This window comes from Podarcis muralis, chromosome 1 (assembly GCF_964188315.1).
Source record: "Podarcis muralis chromosome 1, rPodMur119.hap1.1, whole genome shotgun sequence".
NCBI classification, from domain to species: Eukaryota; Metazoa; Chordata; class Lepidosauria; order Squamata; family Lacertidae; genus Podarcis; species Podarcis muralis.
This window is the reverse complement of record NC_135655.1, coordinates 99,552,475-99,571,527: the sequence shown is the minus strand read 5'-3', so window position 1 is coordinate 99,571,527 and position 19,053 is coordinate 99,552,475. Positions and strand designations below refer to the sequence as shown.

General features: G+C 44.3%; 1 protein-coding gene across 6 annotated transcripts in view; it reads left to right on the top strand.

Moving 5' to 3' along the window:
* Positions 1-19,053, top strand: part of QTMAN (queuosine-tRNA mannosyltransferase) — a 347,554-nt gene that overhangs the window by 202,853 nt on the left and 125,648 nt on the right. For 5 of the 6 annotated variants that reach the window (XR_013394557.1, XR_013394552.1, XR_013394553.1 and 2 more), the window contains one exon: positions 15,074-15,170. The gene's annotated coding sequence lies outside the window, so the exon portion shown is untranslated. Of the gene's footprint in view, positions 1-1,447; positions 2,722-15,073; positions 15,171-19,053 lie in introns of all 6 variants that reach the window. The other variant, XR_013394555.1, reaches the window with a different exon arrangement.

Genomic DNA, 19,053 nt, shown 5'->3' with positions numbered 1-19,053 from the left:
TCTCCCTCCTTGGGGAAAAGCCCCCAAGAGCCGCACACACACTCCACGCGCTCTTTAAAGGGAGCGCGGCTCTTGGGGGAGCCTTAGCCACGCTCAGCCTCTCCCGGGCAGCGGGATGAAGGCTCCCCTTGCCCGGGAGAGGCTGCGCAAGGCTACCCCAGAAGCCAGGACAGCAAGCGGGATCGCTGCACAGGGATTCAGAATATTTTTTTTCTTGTTTTCCGCTTTCAAAAACTAGGTGCGTTTTATGGTCTGGTGTGTCTTATAGAGCAAAAAATACGGTAGTTTCTATGCTAGTTCCTGCTTTGCATATCCTATCCTCTTGTCGTGGTGCCATTTCCCCTGCTGCATGGCGGGACCAGCCCTAATTTGTAAGGAAAGCAAGGAGAGGTTCACTTTCCTGACAACCAAATGCTGAGCTCAGGGGTGGAGAGAGAGAAACACTGTATTTTTACAAGAACAGTGCAAAAAGAAAAAGGGGGGAAAAGGCACCTGGATCTTGCACGACGATGGAATAACCAACTGCAGTCAGTGTACTGGACGAATTCCCTGAAAGGTCTTTGGGACACAATTTCTCCAGCCATGCTTTAGAACGTCACAAAGAAAATTAAGTTGAAAGAGCTCCAAAAAACAAGGATTTCCAAGCTGAACTATTCCCTACATTGGTTTTCTTCCCCTTTCTCTCCTGCATTTTTTTAAAATGAAATGAACCTGCTTTTTTATATTGATTGTTTTATTATTGTGATTCATATTTGCATTTTATTGATTTTAATGTGTAAGCCGCCCACAGGACATAGTTAATTGGGCGATATATAAATGCCAAAATAAATAAATAAGCAAAGAGGCAACACTGTAGTTAGTTTCGCTTTTGCTCATTTTGTTTCTCATGTAGTAGATCAGTCAGTGCTGTAATAATGGGGATGCAAACTCCCCAGGAATATTGAAACCGAATGTTTCTCATTAACATCATTCCTTGTATATTTATTTCTATGGATTTCAACTCCCCCCCACCCCCCGCACCAGAGAAAAAGTTTGTCCCATTGTGCAATCTTTCAGTTTTTAGACACTTAACATGTTTCTTTAAATGTTGCAGTTTTGAACCGCACCTTAATTTAAAACAGAATGAAACAGAAAGGGAATACATTATTGCAAAACAAGAGCTAGTAAACAGCAAGCCTGTGATAGATGGAATTCGTTTTACTAAAATATTTTAAATGCTTTAACATGGTAATCCGGACATTATCTTGAAATGAAATTTTTTGCCTCTTTGAGTTATGAACCTTTGCAAATAAGGTTTTATAATAGGAAAACTGTCAGCGCTTTAATTATAGGGTAATAAATAGCAATTCTGTATTAACTTCTGATATTTTCTTCCACTCTTTGAGCATGTGCCCAGCTATTGTTGGAAACTGATAATCACATACTGTACAACATCTTGCATTTCGAGCACACCCTTTATGGAAGCAGCTCGTTGCATCCTTCGTGGAAAGAAAATTGAGGGATCTTCTTCAGAAAAAGGCACGTCGGTAGCTGTACAAACCAGCTTTGCATTTTAATGTCAAAATCATCGTCAGAGCCCAAGTTCTGACTCTTGCCAGGGGAGACATTCCCTAGGCAAGGAGGATGCCAAGTCCAAAATCTTTGCTCCAGCTTAAAAAGCCAGCCTAACTTAACATTTGGTTAAGTTGGAAGAGATGGAGTCATAACATTGCAACTCAAGGAGGCATAAATGTTATCCAAAAGCATTTCTAATGAGGAGGAGGGAGTGGAATTTTAACAAGGAGCATTAAACCCTGGAAGAGCCCCTTTTATTGCTGAAGAGCTGCTTGGGCTGTGAGGAATGAGAGGCTGGGCCAGCCAAAAGGATGTGAGTGGGGGGTGGAGAAGGAAATCAAGGTTAAACGAGGCCAGGACGGTTTTACAGGGTTATAATGAAAGCGAGAACAATGAGGCAGAGGTTCAGAGAATCAGTTGTGGTGGCTAAGCATTACATCAGGGAGGGCAGACTCAGGCAGAAAGCCTAAAGAGTGTTTACTAGCAAGCAAGCCCCGTTGAACACAGCAGGGCTTCCGCAGAAACATAACCAGACTGAAGGATCTTTGAATGTGACCAGGAAGAGCTGCAGTGATTTTGAAGAAAGGAGGAGAAAGCCTACCAGAGGAACGAAAACCCTGACCTCTTATGGCATTCAAAATTAAAGCAGCCTTAAATAAAATAAATCTATCTGTAAGTGTAATGCATTTTGATTCTGCCTTTCCTGCAAAGAACTCAGGGTATCATACATCTTCTCTTCCATCAAATTCTTAGAGCAGCAGCCTTCTGAAGTAGGTTTGGCTGAGAGATGGTGGCTGTGGATTTGAGGCCAAAATATCGGGAGACTACCAGTTTGGCAAAGGCTGCTCTACCGACTGCTCTGCGTTTCTCCAAATATATTGACATGTGTTTGCTCTTTTGTTCATAGGTTTGCTCTGTGCAATTTTCGTTATCTTCTAGGTTCACAGTCTGGGTAGAAATGTATGAGGGGTTTCAAAAGAGAGTTCTTGCCCCATAGCACTGCCCTTGCTTTTTCTGCATTCTTCCCTCCTCTGATACACATTTTTCGTTTCACACTTTACCAGGCTGATAAGTCAGGCACAAAGCAAACCACTTTGCAAGAGCTCAGCTTCTCATCCCACCAATTGAAATAAGCAAGAGAAGAGTTGCAGAGAAGAAGCAACCAAGGTCAGTTCAGAAGGCAGTGTTCAGAAGGGTGCGGGAAGAATAGTAGTTTGTTTAGCCTGGAAATGTCATGATGAAACATCTTCCTGAGTTGTGCCTAGGCACTTGAAAGATGCAAGAGAAATGTCTTAAGTAAAGAACATGTTAAAAGTGGCTGGGTAGATATTTCCAAATGAAGGTACATTTTGACATTCCGGGCTTTCAGTATGGATTGGGCAGTGATAAATGAGGAATCTAGGTGGAACAACTTGACACACCCTTACCTTTCAGAAACAGTACATAAGAGTCCACCAGTGCATCCCATTCTCAGCGAAGTTTGATCAGTGTTTTCTTCTTTAATGCAGTTGGTGAACAAAGCCAGCAATTGGCTTCTCCATAGGAAGGAAATGGAAAGAGGCCTCTGTGCCTTCAATAAGAGTGCAGTATTTACCCCTCTGCAAATATTACCAGGCAGCTCTACAGAGACATGGCTTCATTCAGTGGTGGCTGCAAGCCCAATATCCCCGTGTGTGGGTTTTGTGGTGTGTGTATTTTAACTTTGTGGGGTAGCTGGCACTGCACGATGGGAAAGAAGAACGAGTGTTGGAAATTGCGCAGGTTCCAACCTCTTTCGTTTCTTTCTCCATCATCCCTTTTGTGGGTTGTTACCTTTTTATTTCATTCTTCCTCCAAGAAATCTGAGCAACGTAGATTGATTTGATTACTTACTTACATTTATGCCTCACCTTTCTTCTGCCCTGGGCCCAAAGACATTGCTCCCCCATTTAGCTTCAGCCAAGTGGTGCCCCCCATGCTGTCAGATGGGGCCAGGCCTACTGTGTGTTTCTCTGCTTGCACATGCACTAGTTTCAAAAATTGGCCTGGTCCAGCAAGGTAAGTGAAGTGGTTTTACAGGCTCTGCAATGGTTTCATTCTGGTTGCTTATGTATTTATTACATACGATTGTGTCTTTGCTTGTATTCATTTACACCCCACCTTTCAGCCCAGGGTGGCTCACAAGCACCATAAAAAGCAATATGCAGTTGACAAAAACAATGACCAAAAACTGAATTAAAAGGGTTTTAAAGGATTTTTTTTTGGGGGGGGGTAAGGTTGCAAAAGAAGATGAAATATGGAGTTGCTGCTCTGTTAAAACAGTCTGCAATCTTTGCTTAGGGTGGCCACTTGCAGAGAGAGAGAGAGGGGGAGAGAGGGAGAGAGAGAGATGACAAAAGAGGATCAGAATTGCATAAAAATGGACAGATACTGTTTCATATGTACAGTATAGGTCAACATTTAGTACCTATGACCACCATTTGAAAAAGAAATTCAGTACTTCTTACCATACCATAGCATGTATGTACCGCTCAGTCTGCCATCCAGTCTTCAAGGCTCTCTCTCGCCCTCTCTTGTTCTGGTCCTTTACCTTTAAGCCAGACTTGAACTCGACAGCCTTTCAAATAGAGGACTGTTAAAGAGATGAGATATAACTACACCATTCTCGCTACAAGCAAAAGTGGCACTTGAAAGCAAAACTTTCCAATCGAACAGAAAGAGCAAGGGGTGGTGGGGAAGGAAGAGAAACGGAAGAGGATGCACCTGTGAGCAGCCAGGATACTTACACATTTATGTTTCTGGCTCAAGCCAGTTTAGCCCTTGCCTGGCCCAGGAGAGAGGGGGCGGACGAAGGTTGGGAAGGTGATGGGGGCAGAGTCCCTGCTTCGTGCAAGGCTGGTTGTTGCTAACAAAAGCCAGAGAGCGAGAGCAGCAGCCTCTTCTGTGTGTGTGTGTGTGTGTGTGTGTGTGTGTGTAGAGCAGAGCTCTTGGGGGAGGCTGGGCTAGCTAGCGTGTGCTCGTGTGTTGTTGCTCGCAGCTATGTTCTCTGGCTTTCACATCCACTTGGCTTTTTACACTGGAAGGATCCCCAGCACTCTGATATTAGGCCAGGAAAATAGAAGGAGCAATAAAAAAAATAAAATAGAGGGTTTTCGGGGGGTTTTAAGGGAAGGGAAGGAAGGAGGGGGCTTTTAATGAATTGGCTTGAGTTAAAGCACTTAATTTTCAGCTTAAAATGCTTGAGGATGGGTAATGATTTGGGGGAGGGTGGGATGTTTGTTTGAGGTGGGCCTTTTTGCTAGTCTCTCCCCCTCCCCGTCTTGTGAGCACATTGCAAATGGGCCTCCTACACACCAAAATGTGCAGCTGTGCTTCAATTTCCCCCAGTATCCAGCTACCCTCAAATGCTATTGTAATGCATATTGCATTTGCAGGATCCAAAGGAACATGGAAGGGATTTCTCTCTCTCTCTCCTTACTCTGCATTGTTTTCTCTCCTTTTGCATTGCTTATCAGATGGCACATGGCACATGTTCACCTTTAGTCTCTGTAATGGACAAATACATCCTAACCCCCCCCCCCCCCAATAAAAAGGGTGGAGAATTTTTTTCCTTTCCTTTTGTAACAACTGGCAAGTTTATCTCTCTGCCCTTCTTTCACAAGGCCTAAACTTGCTTCCACAAGAAAGCTCAAGGCTAGGCTGACTTCAAGACAAGCTGCTAGGCTCTTCTGCTAGGACTCAGCTAGACTGGTAAAGAAAAGGCATTTCATATGTGTTATATATGCAATCTAACACTGTGACACCAGATTGCGCTGTGAAGCCCTGACTTCCCCTACCGGATTTCCCTGTATGGGTTTGCAACGTGTTTAACTGAATTGCTTCTTTGACGTGTCTAGATCCAGCCCTAGTGTCAGCCCAAGAAGTAAAAGTGACAATACCTTTGAGCATATGTAGAATGTCTTCAGTTTGCTATGAACGTGGAAGCAGTAGCTGCTTTTGCAAATCTCAGTGTTGGAGCACCCAGGTCAGGACAGAATGGGATAACTTTTCCTAAATCTGATCACTTCTGGTGTTTGAGATTAAGCCTTTAGGGTTGCAAACTGTTTTGGCCTGATACTCTGCCCTGGAAGAGAAGATTGTTCTGCAGAAATCAGAAGGGGTATATTATTATTATTATTATTATTATTATTATTATTATTATTATTATTATTATTATTATATTTTACAAAGTATGAAGACAAAGTGACCTAATAATATCTTCAAACTATCTGTTTAGAGGCACAGGAGCCTTGCTCTCCTCGTCATCTGGTGACCTTCCACACCAATAGTCACTTGTCTCTTACACCCTTCTATTTGGGCACTTTCAGGTTCATTCTGGGGATTAGATGATGTTGGCTATTTAATGAACATTCATGCTTGCAGGGAGACTAGATGATGCATCAAAGCAAGCATTGTCCCACACTTCCCAGTGTATTTTATCTGTCACTTCCCTTATCACAAAAAGTCTAGTCCTTTAGCAAAGGGGGTTTGTTGCAGAAGAACTTTAACTTTAACTTTGCAACTTAGATTTGCCTGTATGTGACTGAATCCCACCCCCAAAACAGCCACCGTCTGGAAGTGCCTTTTGTCCCCTCCTAACGTGTGAGATGGCTTGCTCTGCATGTGTTTTCCACCACAAATAGTATGGTGTAGTCCTGGGCTCCTTTTCCAGTGGGAACCTTGTGGGTGGGGGTCTGTGTATGTCTCTCTTCCCCATCCTTTGCAGCTTGGTTGCAGAGAGCAGAACTTCTCATAGAAAACCCCAGCCCTAGCCAAGACAACACCCTCCACATTAAATCAGCACAAAATTCCTCTGGGCTTTCTCAGAGTTCAGCCTGCAACTCTGACGAGGTATCTAGAGGCACATTAAAACAAATCCGGTCAAGTAAAGGGGCAGGCAAGTGATCCATGCAAAGGGCCTGACCTTTGTGGAGCTTCAAATAGAAAAGGCCTGTCTGTAAACAGTGGTAATTAGCCCTTTCAAAATTCTAACGACGATTAAAATGTAGGGATCGTTATTTTGTCAACAAACTTAGGAGGGCAGAGAGAAAACTTCAGTGCCAGCTTTTGCTTGCTGGCTCTTAAAAACAGAGGCATCCATGAACTGAGGATGGGAACACAAGCAGAGGCCTTCCTAAAACCTTGGGGTCGCATCCATAGAACAAGAGCAAGCCTGAGCTGTATCTGATATTAAGCAAGGACAGGTTGACTCTCCTTCTCACAACAAGGAATCGGCACTGGGAAGCGTCTTTTAACTCTGTAATAACAGGTTTCATAGTAAATGAATGCTGATGGTCAACTAGCCAATTATGGTTTAACTATCCCTTGTTTACAGCAAGGTGTAAAACATGCCTTTAGAGTACAAAGGATCAGACTGCCTAAGCTACAATTTGTCCTTCATCCCATTATGCTCCCCTTAAGCAAGGCTGGCTCCCTCTCCACCTCCCTCCCTCCCTCCCTCTGTCTCTTTCTCTCTCACACACACACACACATAGGTATGAGCACTGAGGAACATACCTCCCCTCTGTTGATTTGCGTTTGCTTTATTTCAAATGCATATTCTTGTTTACTTTTCAAAATTTACATAAATGTCAGCATTGTATAATTTCTATGTTAACAAAGCAGTGAGCAAAATCCCTTGTATGTTTATAAAATATTATTGTTTAATTCATGTAGTTTAGGAATTCCAAATGTTGAGAATAGGAAGGAGGCCAAATACCATCTGTTTATAGCTATGCTGCATCATCATATGTGCACTTAAAAAAAAAAAGCGGGAAAGAGCTTTCTTGGTCAATCCACTGTATTTTTGACTCAGAATTTGGGGGCTCTATTGAATCACTCTTAGATCTTTGCCAACATTCCTTGATAAGGTTTAAATTCTGACCAGTTAAGCAAAAAGAAATGTATTCACTTCAGAATATGTGTTAATTACAGATCCATGCTAGTTTTGCACGACACTCTCTCTCTCTCTCTCTCTCACACACACACACACACACACACACACACACACACACTCACTTTCTCTCATTTTGTTTCAATATTCATTTGCTTTTCTGGTAGGACAAGATTTGTGTGTCTCTGATTTTCACATGATCATGAGAACTTCAATGATTATGTCATCATGTCTTGGTTGTGTGACACAGGCCTATTTTGGACTACATTAGCAGCAGCATCTCTGTATTAATTTCATTCCCCCAGGAGTACTGGTTGGCAAACATTATTCCCATGCATTTTCCTATGCAAACAGCTTATAGGGCTAAATCTGCTTAGCTTCGGCAATAAGGCTACACCATGATGTAGAATAAAATTTTTCAAGCTGAAATGCCCCTTCTCTTGATTGCCACCTCAATGAGTCCTGTGGAACCGGGGGGGGGGGGGGGGACAGGGGGCGGGGGGGGGGCAATGACACTACTTTCAATTTTCAAATTCATTTATTTGAGATGAGGGTACTCATACCTCCATGGGTATGAGTCTCAGAAATATATGCATATCAACCTTTTGGAAATATCATCTTCATCAGGCAGCTTGTATTGAGCATCAATAATTACTAGTAATTTTTATACTAGATTTTCATACATCTCAAAAGTGGTCTGTGAATAGCCCAGAATGGTAGCACTAGAGGCTAACATTGTGTTGGCGTGAATGTTGGGTTTGCAAACCCTGGCAAGTCTTTGACACACCTGCGGCCTGGATGCCACGTGTCCCACATCCAATATCAATGCAGTCCCCCGAGTTCCAATACAAAATTTTGTGTTTGTGTTCAGGAGCTTTTATAACTGATACAACAAGTTGCAAGACGCATCAGCAGTCATCGCACAGTCTGGTAGACAGCAGGTTTGTGGAGCTTGGTTGTTGAGGAAGGGGCCATTTAAGTCCAACAGTACAGTGGTACCTCGGGTTACATACACTTCAGGTTACAGACTCCGCTAACCCAGAAATAGTGCTTCAGGTTAAGAACTTTGCTTCAGGATGAGAACAGAAATCGTGCTCTGGCGGTGCGGCGGCAGCAGGAGGTCCCATTAGCTAAAGTGGTGCTTCAGGTTAAGAACAGTTTCAGGTTAAGTACGGACCTCTGGAACGAATTAAGTACTTGACCCGAGGTACCACTGTATTGTTGGTTGTATGTACTGGCATCACACAAAAACGTGATACCCTGTTTTTCCAGGATATAATGAATCACACAATCTCTATTCAGTTGCCATATTTGGCCATGACAAGACTAATCTGCAGTTACTCTCAGAATATTTCTTTTTCTGTTTGTTCAAGGTGGCCCAACTGGTTTTGTTTGTTGTTGTTACTCTAGGTGTTAGAGTCTAACATATGAGAAATGCCGAAGCAGCAATAGTTTGGGGGTGGAGTAGGGCTGTCCACCTGTCAATCACCTGATGCCACAATGATGTCAGCTGATAGGGCTTGCAAAGAACCTTGTGTGGTGCTTTAAAACACCCACAGTCAGCTTATTGGGACTCTTTGCAAGGAGCAAGAATTGCACCTTCAAGAATTGGCTGGCTGCTCTCCCCACCAATCAGACTCTACTTTCTGCTGGAATCAGCCATACTATGGATTTCCCCTCTACAATTCCCCTTCAAAGTCCCCTTTATATGACCTAGAAAGCCCTATGCAACTTAGGTCCAAGCTATCTGAAAGACTGTATTCCCTCATAAGAACCTGCCTGGGTTTTGATATCTTCAGGGGAGGTCATTCTCTCAGTCCTGCCACCCTCACAGGCACGTTTGGTGGAGACATGGGAAAGGGCCTTCTCGGTGGCTGCTCCCAGACTCTGGAACTTCCTTCTTGAAGAAACTCGACTGGCTCCTTCCTTGTTGTCCTTCCACCATCAGGTGAAGACCACCTTGTTCCAACAGGCTTTGGGGAACTGATTGCTTTTAATCAGGGGCTAGTGCCGTGCTGTTTTTTTGTTGTGATTGTATGTTTTAAAATACAGTGGTACCTCGGGTTACAAACGCTTCAGGTTACAGACGCTTCAGGTTACAGACTCCGCTAACCCAGAAATAGTACCTCGAGTTAAGAACTTTGCTTCAGGGTGAGAGCAGAAATCGCACGGCAGCAGCGGGAGGCCCCATTAGCCAAAGTGGTACCTCAGGTTAAGAACAGTTTCAGGTTAAGAACGGACCTCCAGAACGAATTAAGTTCTTAACCCAAGGTACCACTGTAGATCTTAGAATCACAGAATTGTAGAATTGGAAGGGAGCCTGAGGATCATCTAGGCCAACCCCTGCAATGCAGGAATAGGCAGCTGCTATTATTATTATTTGTACACCACCCTTCATCTGGAGATCTCAGGATACCATCATCTCAGATAGATAAGAACACAAAATATATGTATATAGTTGTAATTCTATTATTTGTTTTTAATTATCCCCCCCCTATGTTTTTAGTAATTCTTGTTTTTATCTATAAAGTGTATTGAGTCACGTCAGGGGAAAAGGCGAGGTATAAATAAATATATAATAATAATAATAGTAATATAAGATGACCCCAGCTGGCTTGCTGTCACCACCAATCAACTGACTGATGCAGAGAGCAAGCTTCCCTTGCTTGCTCACCTGCCTATCTATCATCTGATGTCATGTATGATGTCAGGAATGGGGCATGTGGGCATGGTTTTGGTGAAAAGGCCTTGGGGGCCAAATTGGGTCATGCAGCAGGACTAATTGGGCTTGCAGGCTGCCAGTTCCCACCCCTTCCTTGGTCTAAAATTACCTTGTTGCATCATTGCTTGCCTTGTGACAGAGGAATGAGCCTCTGTTCCATGGTCCCACAATGTGGCCACCAATGGTTCACAAGAAGAGTAATAAGGCAGATATTGCAACATCATTCACACAATACTTTTAAACACTTCCATCAAATTGGTGGATTTCATCCAGTCATCAGATAAAACAATTAACTTATTTACTCTAGAGTAGTCCTGCTGTTTGTTGGAGAGCCTGTTCCATCGGTTCCCCACCCCATCCCAAGAATGTGACAAAAACGCTGATTTTCAAAAGGTTGTCAGATGTCTTAAGAAACCACATTGGGGGGAAATAGCAGGGGCTCCTGAAAACGCTGCTACGTTAAAACTGCACGCTGTGTCCATGCCGAATACAAGGTGTGCTTGCTTAACTGAGGGATATGTCCTTTGTTGTTAAGTCACTAAGAAGATTTGCCTTCCAAGCCCATGTTAATTAGTTAGCTTGTCAAGTCCTGTAGACGTCTTTCCACCTTTAAAAGCAGGAGATTCCCTGAGAAATGGGCTTAAAACATCCTAGCAAGGCCTGGAACGCTGAATGCCCAGATTAGTGGCAGGCTTTGTTGTGCTTGCATCGGGGCAACCCAGCTGCAGTTTATCCTACTATTGCTAATGATGCATGGAGTGATAGAGGTGGCTTGTGGAGCTTGCATATGGGGTCCCTTCCCTGAGGAGGCGGAATAATAGCTGCTACTCAGGTGGTATATGGGAGGTTAAGAGCAGATCTGCAGTTGTGTTTCTGCCTGGTGCATGGTGACTCCGAGCGGCACAATTTCAAGGTATACACTCTGAAGCAGGGCTACATATCTTCCTCTCCGCAGAGGGACCGATGTACAGGTGGAAAACCATGGCAGTAAGCTGGTTGTATCCCAGCCCTGTCAGAATGTACATCTGCGAATTCAATAATTTTGTTGCAAAGCGTTTGCCGTATTATGCAGTTGCTCAACTCCAAGCATTGCTCACTGTGTTGAAATTTCTTTAACTTTTGCCCTTAAAGCTCCCTTGAGTCTGCTGCAATGTTCAGTGTTACAGCAACTCAAATTATTTAGCTGTACCCAGTTAGAGGGCCAATGCCTCTTTAGTTGTGATGCAAGGAACTGAAGCTCAGACCCTTTGAAAAAACAGAAGAACCCTCCTCTTCTCCTGTCACACACTCTGCTACTTACATTGTTATCTCCAAGCAATTGGTGACAGCAAAATGCACCTAAACCTCCCTTCCTATGAACAGCATTAATAGGTTATGAGGAACACAGGAAAGCAAGGAAGGCATATTGAGGGTGGGGGAAATAAGGAGGAAAGATGCTGACTAACAAATTTGTCTTGTTTTGCAGTGGTGAAATGTGTCATTTCAAATAGAAACGGGTATAATTCCAAGTCTGTAAAAGTAGAAATGCCATTAGGAGTGTGATGCTGTGCCCTTTTGAATGACTAGCCAGGGAGAACTAGATTTCATGGCCTTGGGCGTTTTAAAAAGATAGCTCTGATCAAATGAGAAAACCAATCTGGAATCCGAGCCTTCAAGGGAGTAGCCATATAACTATTTCAGCCCGTAAGAGTGATAGCCGAATCCTAGACCACGCAAACATCAGCACATGCCAGTCTGGTTGTGGCTTTGAGTTGCCAGGCATTTAAAACTAGCCTGGATTTTGCCACTTGGCAGGCCGCTACTGAACAGCATTAATGATGATGTGTCAAATGCCAAAAACAGGCTTGGCCCATCCTGTGGAGTCGCAGACATACAATACACTGAGCTGAAGCAGCCTGAAGTAGCCATGGGCTACTCTTTGTATCTTAGGAACTCTGGTTTATTCCCTCAGTGTGTGTGTGTGTGTGTGTGTGTGTGTGTGTGTGTGTGTAAGTTTCTGCCAAGACTTTCCATAGTCTAACTCTGCCTATCCTTTGCTGGATGCATATGGTGCAGATGAAGAAAAAGGGTGGGATTGGAGGAGGAGAAGGGAGGAAAAAGCTGCACAACAAACTATCCCCCCCTCCACAGGTCTAGCAGGCCTGGACCATTCCTAGCCTGATGACCCAGTTTCTCTAGTCTTCCATCCTGTATAAACTGAGAGCTAATGTCTCCCACTTCGATACATGAGTGGGTAGTCTTGCAGGGGAGTTGACTCCCAGCAGTATTTAAGACCTCAACAGCCCCAACTCTCAACATCTAAAAGGGGAGAACAGCACCTTCCCAGCTTAGGTGCAACTTTTATGAGTGGCTGGTCAGAGCCACCTGTCAATCAGAACCTACTTGGCTCAAGAGCACCATAGAAATGGAATGTAGCCAAAATTCAGTTATTCCTCCTGACCATTCAGGATGCTCTGTGCCTTGCGAGGAAGGCCTAGCTAGTTTTCTGAAGTGTAATCTTTACTTTCTTAAAGTACCGAAAAAGCCATTTCCCTTTTTCTTGCCTCTTATCCTTAATAAACTTTCAAAAATTGGCTGTCAGGGTTCTCTGTGTGTGTTTGTGCCAGACTCAAAGGGATATTTTCCCTTTACATGCCTAGACCATTTGGCTTCACAGTGCTTGTGTTTATCAGTGGGATTTGGCAGACAAAAGTAAGCTCTGGTGAGAAATGGATTAAAAGAGGATGATCCGTCTGCCTCATAAATAGTCACCTTGCACCTTCAGGTCTCACTTCCACCCAAGGGAACCCCAGGGAGTGTGCTGGCAGTCTACCTGAAGACCCCCTTGCACAGCTAGACTACCCAGTCAGGGAAGGGGAGAAGAAAAAAGCCCTTTTCCATTACGACATGTACTGAAATGTGTGTGGAGAGCTACAACCATCATGGTGCCAGTGATCCTGAGCCATGTACATGGCTTAAGCACAGAGATGGGAAACTGGAGGTCTTTCTGATGTTATTTAGGCTATAACGCCCATCTTTCCTGGCCACTGGGCATGCCGGCTGGAGCAGAGGGGAGTTTGGAGTCCCTCGCCATCTGGAGGGCCACATATTACTCACCCCTGGTTTAAACCTTTGTCAGAGCTTTCCCACCCAATGTGCTCCACGTGGAATGTTCCAGCTTGTGGAGAATATAGCAAAGAGAGCACATGATATGATTGCCTTCTCGACACAATTCAAGGCCATCACATCTATATCTCCAGCCTTGCTCTTATGAGGTCAGAATGGCATGCATGGGGTCATCTGTGTAATCTTCATTTAAAAAATACAGTGGGTTTGGTGTCATGACCCCAGACACGGACCCTCACATTACCCCAAGGAAGATGGAGAGGTAATTTGGGCTTCAGCACTCAGGAGAAGATCCTCAACACCACCTCCTGGGCCCTCCTGACCTGAGGGTGTAGGCCTCTCACTCTCCTCAGACTTAAGAGGACAAGCCCCCAGTAGCATCCCTATCATTTCCAAAGCATCTAATTCAGCACCTGCAGAATCAGACAGGTCAGCACATAGCTTCTTAACTACAGTATAGCCCTTGTCAGCCTGTATACAGCCTCTGATGGTCCCTGCTCTTTGTTGAGACACCTTCTACAGCTTAGGCAGCAGGGCCAGTGGGAGCTGGCCGGGGTACTGACTTGCTAGAAAGACTTGCCTTGACCTGAAAAGACAGGGCTTGACCTGCTTCTTCCAAGTCCCAGCCCCTGTAGAACAGGATAGTAGGTCAGGCTGAGAAATACCGACTGTGCCAGGATTGCCCAGTGATGTTCAAGGATGTGGTAGGGTTTTAACACAGTTCTCCCCGGCCCATGTTCAACACTGCCATACTGGGTCTCCGATCTTGACCTATAAATGACTTGGGCTTAGCTAGGAATCCATATTCCATTGAAATTTCCAAGATAAACTGAGAATGCCCTCTTGACTATTCCATCTGTGTGTCAGGTCTGGTGATGAAGGCAAGGCACACATGGAGGCATTCTCAGTGACAGCTTCACAGTTATAAAATTCCTTCCTCTTGGAGGCTCGCCAATGTCCATGCCCGAGCATTTTTCCAGAAGTGCTGAGAGCTATTTTTCTGTGATTAAAGAGGGAAATCTGCAGAGTAACTGAGTCCACCCCTCCTCTCTGCGAACTGGGTGGTCTTCCTACCAGTTTTTTAAGACATCTGATTTTAGATGTAGTTTTGTAAATAGGCATTTATTCTTAAAATACGTTGGAAGTGGGGAGGCAGACAAACCTAAATAAGCACTGGCTTAAGCAAGAGATCCACCACCTGGGGCAGTTAAATGATTTGGATGGTAAATGCATTGGAAGCAAAAAGGGGCTAGGCTGTGATAGATGTCACCCAGGTGTGTGACTGGCAATTTGCGTGATGTAAGGGGATTTCCTGTGTGAACTAAGGCAGAAGGTTGGCATGCAGGCAGGCGGTCAAAGTGTTTAGGAGCTTGACTGAAGCTAAAAATGGACATTGCATGGAAGAGAGAGATTGAGAGATGTGCTTTGGATTACGGTGTGCTTGTATGACCTGGGAGGGGAAAAGCTTCTGTCTTGGGGTCTGTGCTGATTGTTGCTTGCCATCTAGAGTTCTATAAAGTACCTTATAATGTCCCCTGAAAAGAAGACATGTAAACCAGGTCTTAAAAGAAATTCTACGGATTTCTATGGGGCGTACTGAAAGAAAGGGTACATGGTTGCTTCCTACCTCTCTCAAGAGTTGAACTACACACGACTCTTTGATGGGTGGATCCCCCCCCCAAAAAAACCTTATTTTAAAACCTTAAGAAGCTGTGGCAAGTGGCAACCTGAATTGAAAATTTGTGCAGAAGGAGAAATGCTGCTTACCTTTCTCTCTGCAGGCTGTTTGTCTTATCAAAATCACCGAGACCAGACTATTTTTGTCCTGTGGGGGAGATGATGTGGATATAGGTACAATTTGCAAGGGAGGAGCAACAGGTAAGAGGGAGATGATCAACTCTTCTCCTGTGTGTTGCTTTCCCCCTGCACCCCTTTCGCCAAGCTGGGGTTCCTTCTCTACCCTGTGCTTTAAATCTAGATGTCGATGCCAATTTCTAATGTCAACAAATCCTGGAGTTGAGCTGTTAGAGACATCAAGGAAGAAATTATTTTTCATAATCGTTTGCTACTGTCTTCATGCTCCTAGCGAAAGGAACTCCTAATAGTTTTCCCCAAAACACTTTTGATTTTTAAAACTTGACATGAGGTGGAAGACTCTTGACCTCCCCTGCTGTGATTGTACCTTTCAAGGTGACAGTATCAAACACATCTGTCACATCACATACACTGATAAACATTATGCATATGCTTTAAAAACATAATGCATGGAAAAGCCTTATGGTTTTCGGTTTCTAACACTTTTAATGTTAATGTTTAATGTTAATGTTAAAATTAATGTTAGTTGCAGAAACAGCTAAAATAAATTCATGAATGGATGAACATAAGTGTCAGTGGTGAGCTACCGCATTTTTCGCTCTACTGGACGCACCGGACCACAGGACACACCTAGTTTTTAGAGGGGGAAATCAAGGAAAAAAATATTATTCTTTCCCCCCCCCCCAGCCCCAAAGAGCAACGGACAGGCTGCGCGCAGCCTGTCCGCTTCTCCCAGAGCTTCTCAGGGCTGCAGAGGAAGCCCGGGTTCCACCCCCAGCCCCAAAGAGCAAAGAAGCCAAGACAGAGAGCGGGATCCATAGCCGTGCAACCTCTCCAGCCAGGAGCTAAACCTCTCCAGCTCGGCTAAAGAAGAAGACAAGGCAGCGAGCGTGATCCATCCCGCTTGCTGCCTTGGCTTCCTCTTTAGCCTTGCGCAGCATCTTTAGCCTTGCACAATGGGATGGATCGCGCCCGCTGTCCACCAGGGCTGGACTAGATGACTCCTGGGGTTCCCTTCCAACCCTGCAATTCTATGACCTCGGAAGGTGTTGGGGGGTCTCCACCACTGGAGGCTTTTAAGCAGCAGTTGGGGGACCATCTGCCTGGCGTACTTTAGCTGTGATTCCTACATTGTGAGGGGGCTGGGCTAGATGACCCTCGGGTGGCCCTCCCAACTCTATACAATCCTACACTTCTGTGGCAGGAGATCCACAGCCACTTCACACAATGCCCACTCCCAATTTTCATTGGAGAGACATGTGGCTTCATTGTCTAGGTAGGTACCCCCCTACCTGCCACTCTTCCCCCACCCCACTTAAGCCGAGGGAATTCCTGCCCAGAGAAGCTCCCAGGTGAGGCAAGAGTTAAGATCTACCTCTGGTAAATGGCTTTGTATCCCCCCTCTTTCCCTTTTATCTTCTTCTTCTATGCTATTTCCTTCTTCTGTGTTTTGTTTAATCTGTTTATATTGTATACTAAAATAAAAGCTGCAAAGTTTCCTTTTTTATAATACCCTCCCCCCTCCAAACTAAAACGTTAATCTAGATAAAAACACTGATCCAGAGGAAAAGAAGGGGGTGGAGAAAGGACGAAAAAAGAAAAAAGAGGTAGAGATAGAGAGATTTTTTAAAAGTTGGCTTCTTTAGCCTTGTGCAGCCTCCCGTGGCTGGAGAGGTGTGCAATGCTAAGAAGGAAGCCAGGGCAGCGAGCGGGGATGGATCGCGCTCGCTGCCCTGGCTTCCTCTTTAGCCTTGCGCAGCCTCCCGCGGCTGGAGAGGTTACGCAAGGCTTTTCTAGAGGAGTCCCTTCTCCCTCCTGGGGAAAAGCCCGCAAGAGCCGCGCGAAGCTTGTGTGTGGCTCTTGGGGGCTTTTCCGGCCTGCCTCCCCCCTGCATTCGCTCCATAGGACGCACAGACTTTTCCCCTTAGTTTTTAAGACGGGAAAAGTGTGTCCTATGGAGCGAAAAATGGTAACTATAGATTCTCTCTCACCCCTTTTTGGTCAGACTTCCTCAGAGAAGAAAGCTTTCTGTTTCTAGCAGAACCTGACTCTGTATATTTCTGATCGGCTGGCACTTGTGACAATCATGAAACCGCCTCTCTCCATGACTGGTTGATCCTTGTGGCGATCACAAAACCACCTTCTCTCCCCACCTTGTCCTGGAGCAAATTAAAAACGAAAGCACCTTGGGTTTCTTTTTCTTTTATAAAATTTGCTGAAGAAACATTTAAGTCGATAAAAGTGTCAGGCACCTGACTATAAAAAACAATAAAAGCCCAAAGCTTGCCCAGGGAATGAGAGGAAATAGATGAAATGAGCACTTATCCAAAGCCAGGTTTGTAAGAAGTAAATGCTAAGGGAAGCAGAGTACACCCTGCTGCAGAAAAACTGCAAGGCTTCTATAAGTGAACACAGTAGATCTCATCACACTTGAAGTTACATCTTAGTATTCTCTATTTTTAAGGATGCCCCCCCCCCCATCCAAGCATCATTCTCATTGCTGCATTCTGAAAACCTGTTATGGACCCCTAAAGATTTATCGTGATTGCTGACACATTGCACATACACAACTCAATTCTTTGGGAAACGTTCTTGTTCAAAACCCCATAGACAGTGTTGGTGCATCACTGCTATGAAAAGACCTGTCTGGTGCACTACTGAATGAACAGTCCTGGCAGCAGGCACATGCAATATGATCCCATTGTAATACTGTTTGATGCAAGAGTATGTTTGATCAGTTACCAGTGATGAATATCATATCACATCAAACAATATGATACAGTCTCATTGTATGGAATTATGGCTGCTGTCAATCAGGCAGTCTTCTGCTCCTTTAACTGTCACCTTTGGGGAATGGAATAAAATGATAGCTACACATACATTAATAAATGAGCTCCTGCATGAATTCCATACAGACCTGTTGAGATTTTGTTGTTCTTTTCTTTCTGTGGTTTCTCTCTCTCCCCCCCCCCTCATTTTCTTCTTTTTAAAGCACATACTGAACAAGAGTTCACTTAGTTTATAGAACTCACCATATGAGAAGCTCTATATTACCTTGTTATGCCCCGCTCCAGAATAACAGTAGATAAAACCCACTTAAGTTATATCTGTGGTATAGATCAGAGGTGGGTTACCTCAGGTATGAGGGCCAAACATGGCCTGCCTCGTCCGCCTAGACTCTCCCTAGGTTACGCCCCTCATTAGCCCCACTTTGCAGCCTCCCTGGGTGTTTTTACGTGGCTGGAATGGGTCCTTGAACCTTGCTCATGCGTCTCGTTTGCCTCGATGGCAGTGAGCATGTGCAAAGGTAAAATTTATATTCTTTGCACCTCCCACATTTGCCTCTAGTCCCACCCATGACTACCATATGGCCTCTGGAAGGAAACACAGCCCTCAGTCTGAAAAAGGGTTGTCGCTCCTGCTATGGATTCTCAGAAATTACCTTGCATCCTAAAGAAGAGTCCTACAAACCATGCTGACTATTCTGTAACTTCTTCTGCTTAGGCCTAATAGAGGTATTTTCTGTTGATTATTTATTATTATTATAATACATTGACCTAACCATTCATTTTTATTTCCTAGTCTTTTCTTCTTCTTTTTTTGAAAGAATTATATTGGAGTTTGATGAGCATTTCTTTAACATAAATTACCCCAGTAACAGCCTCTGTATTGAAATCATTTTCATATTGTTTTTGTCTGTCTGCTGTCCTAGTTGGTATATTGCCTGCCTCCACCAGACTACATAAATGTCTTGTCTGTTTTGGAGTGTGTGTGTTTCTTGCAGGGAAGATGATTGGTGACTTTGAGTTCCCTTTGTTCCTCACTACATCTGAGTGCCTGATTTATATTGATATGTTGACATGGGCATTGTGGTATGTATGTGCAAGAGCCAGAGAAATGTCTACCACATTCACATATGTCAGTAAATCTGTAAGTCTGGGATCAA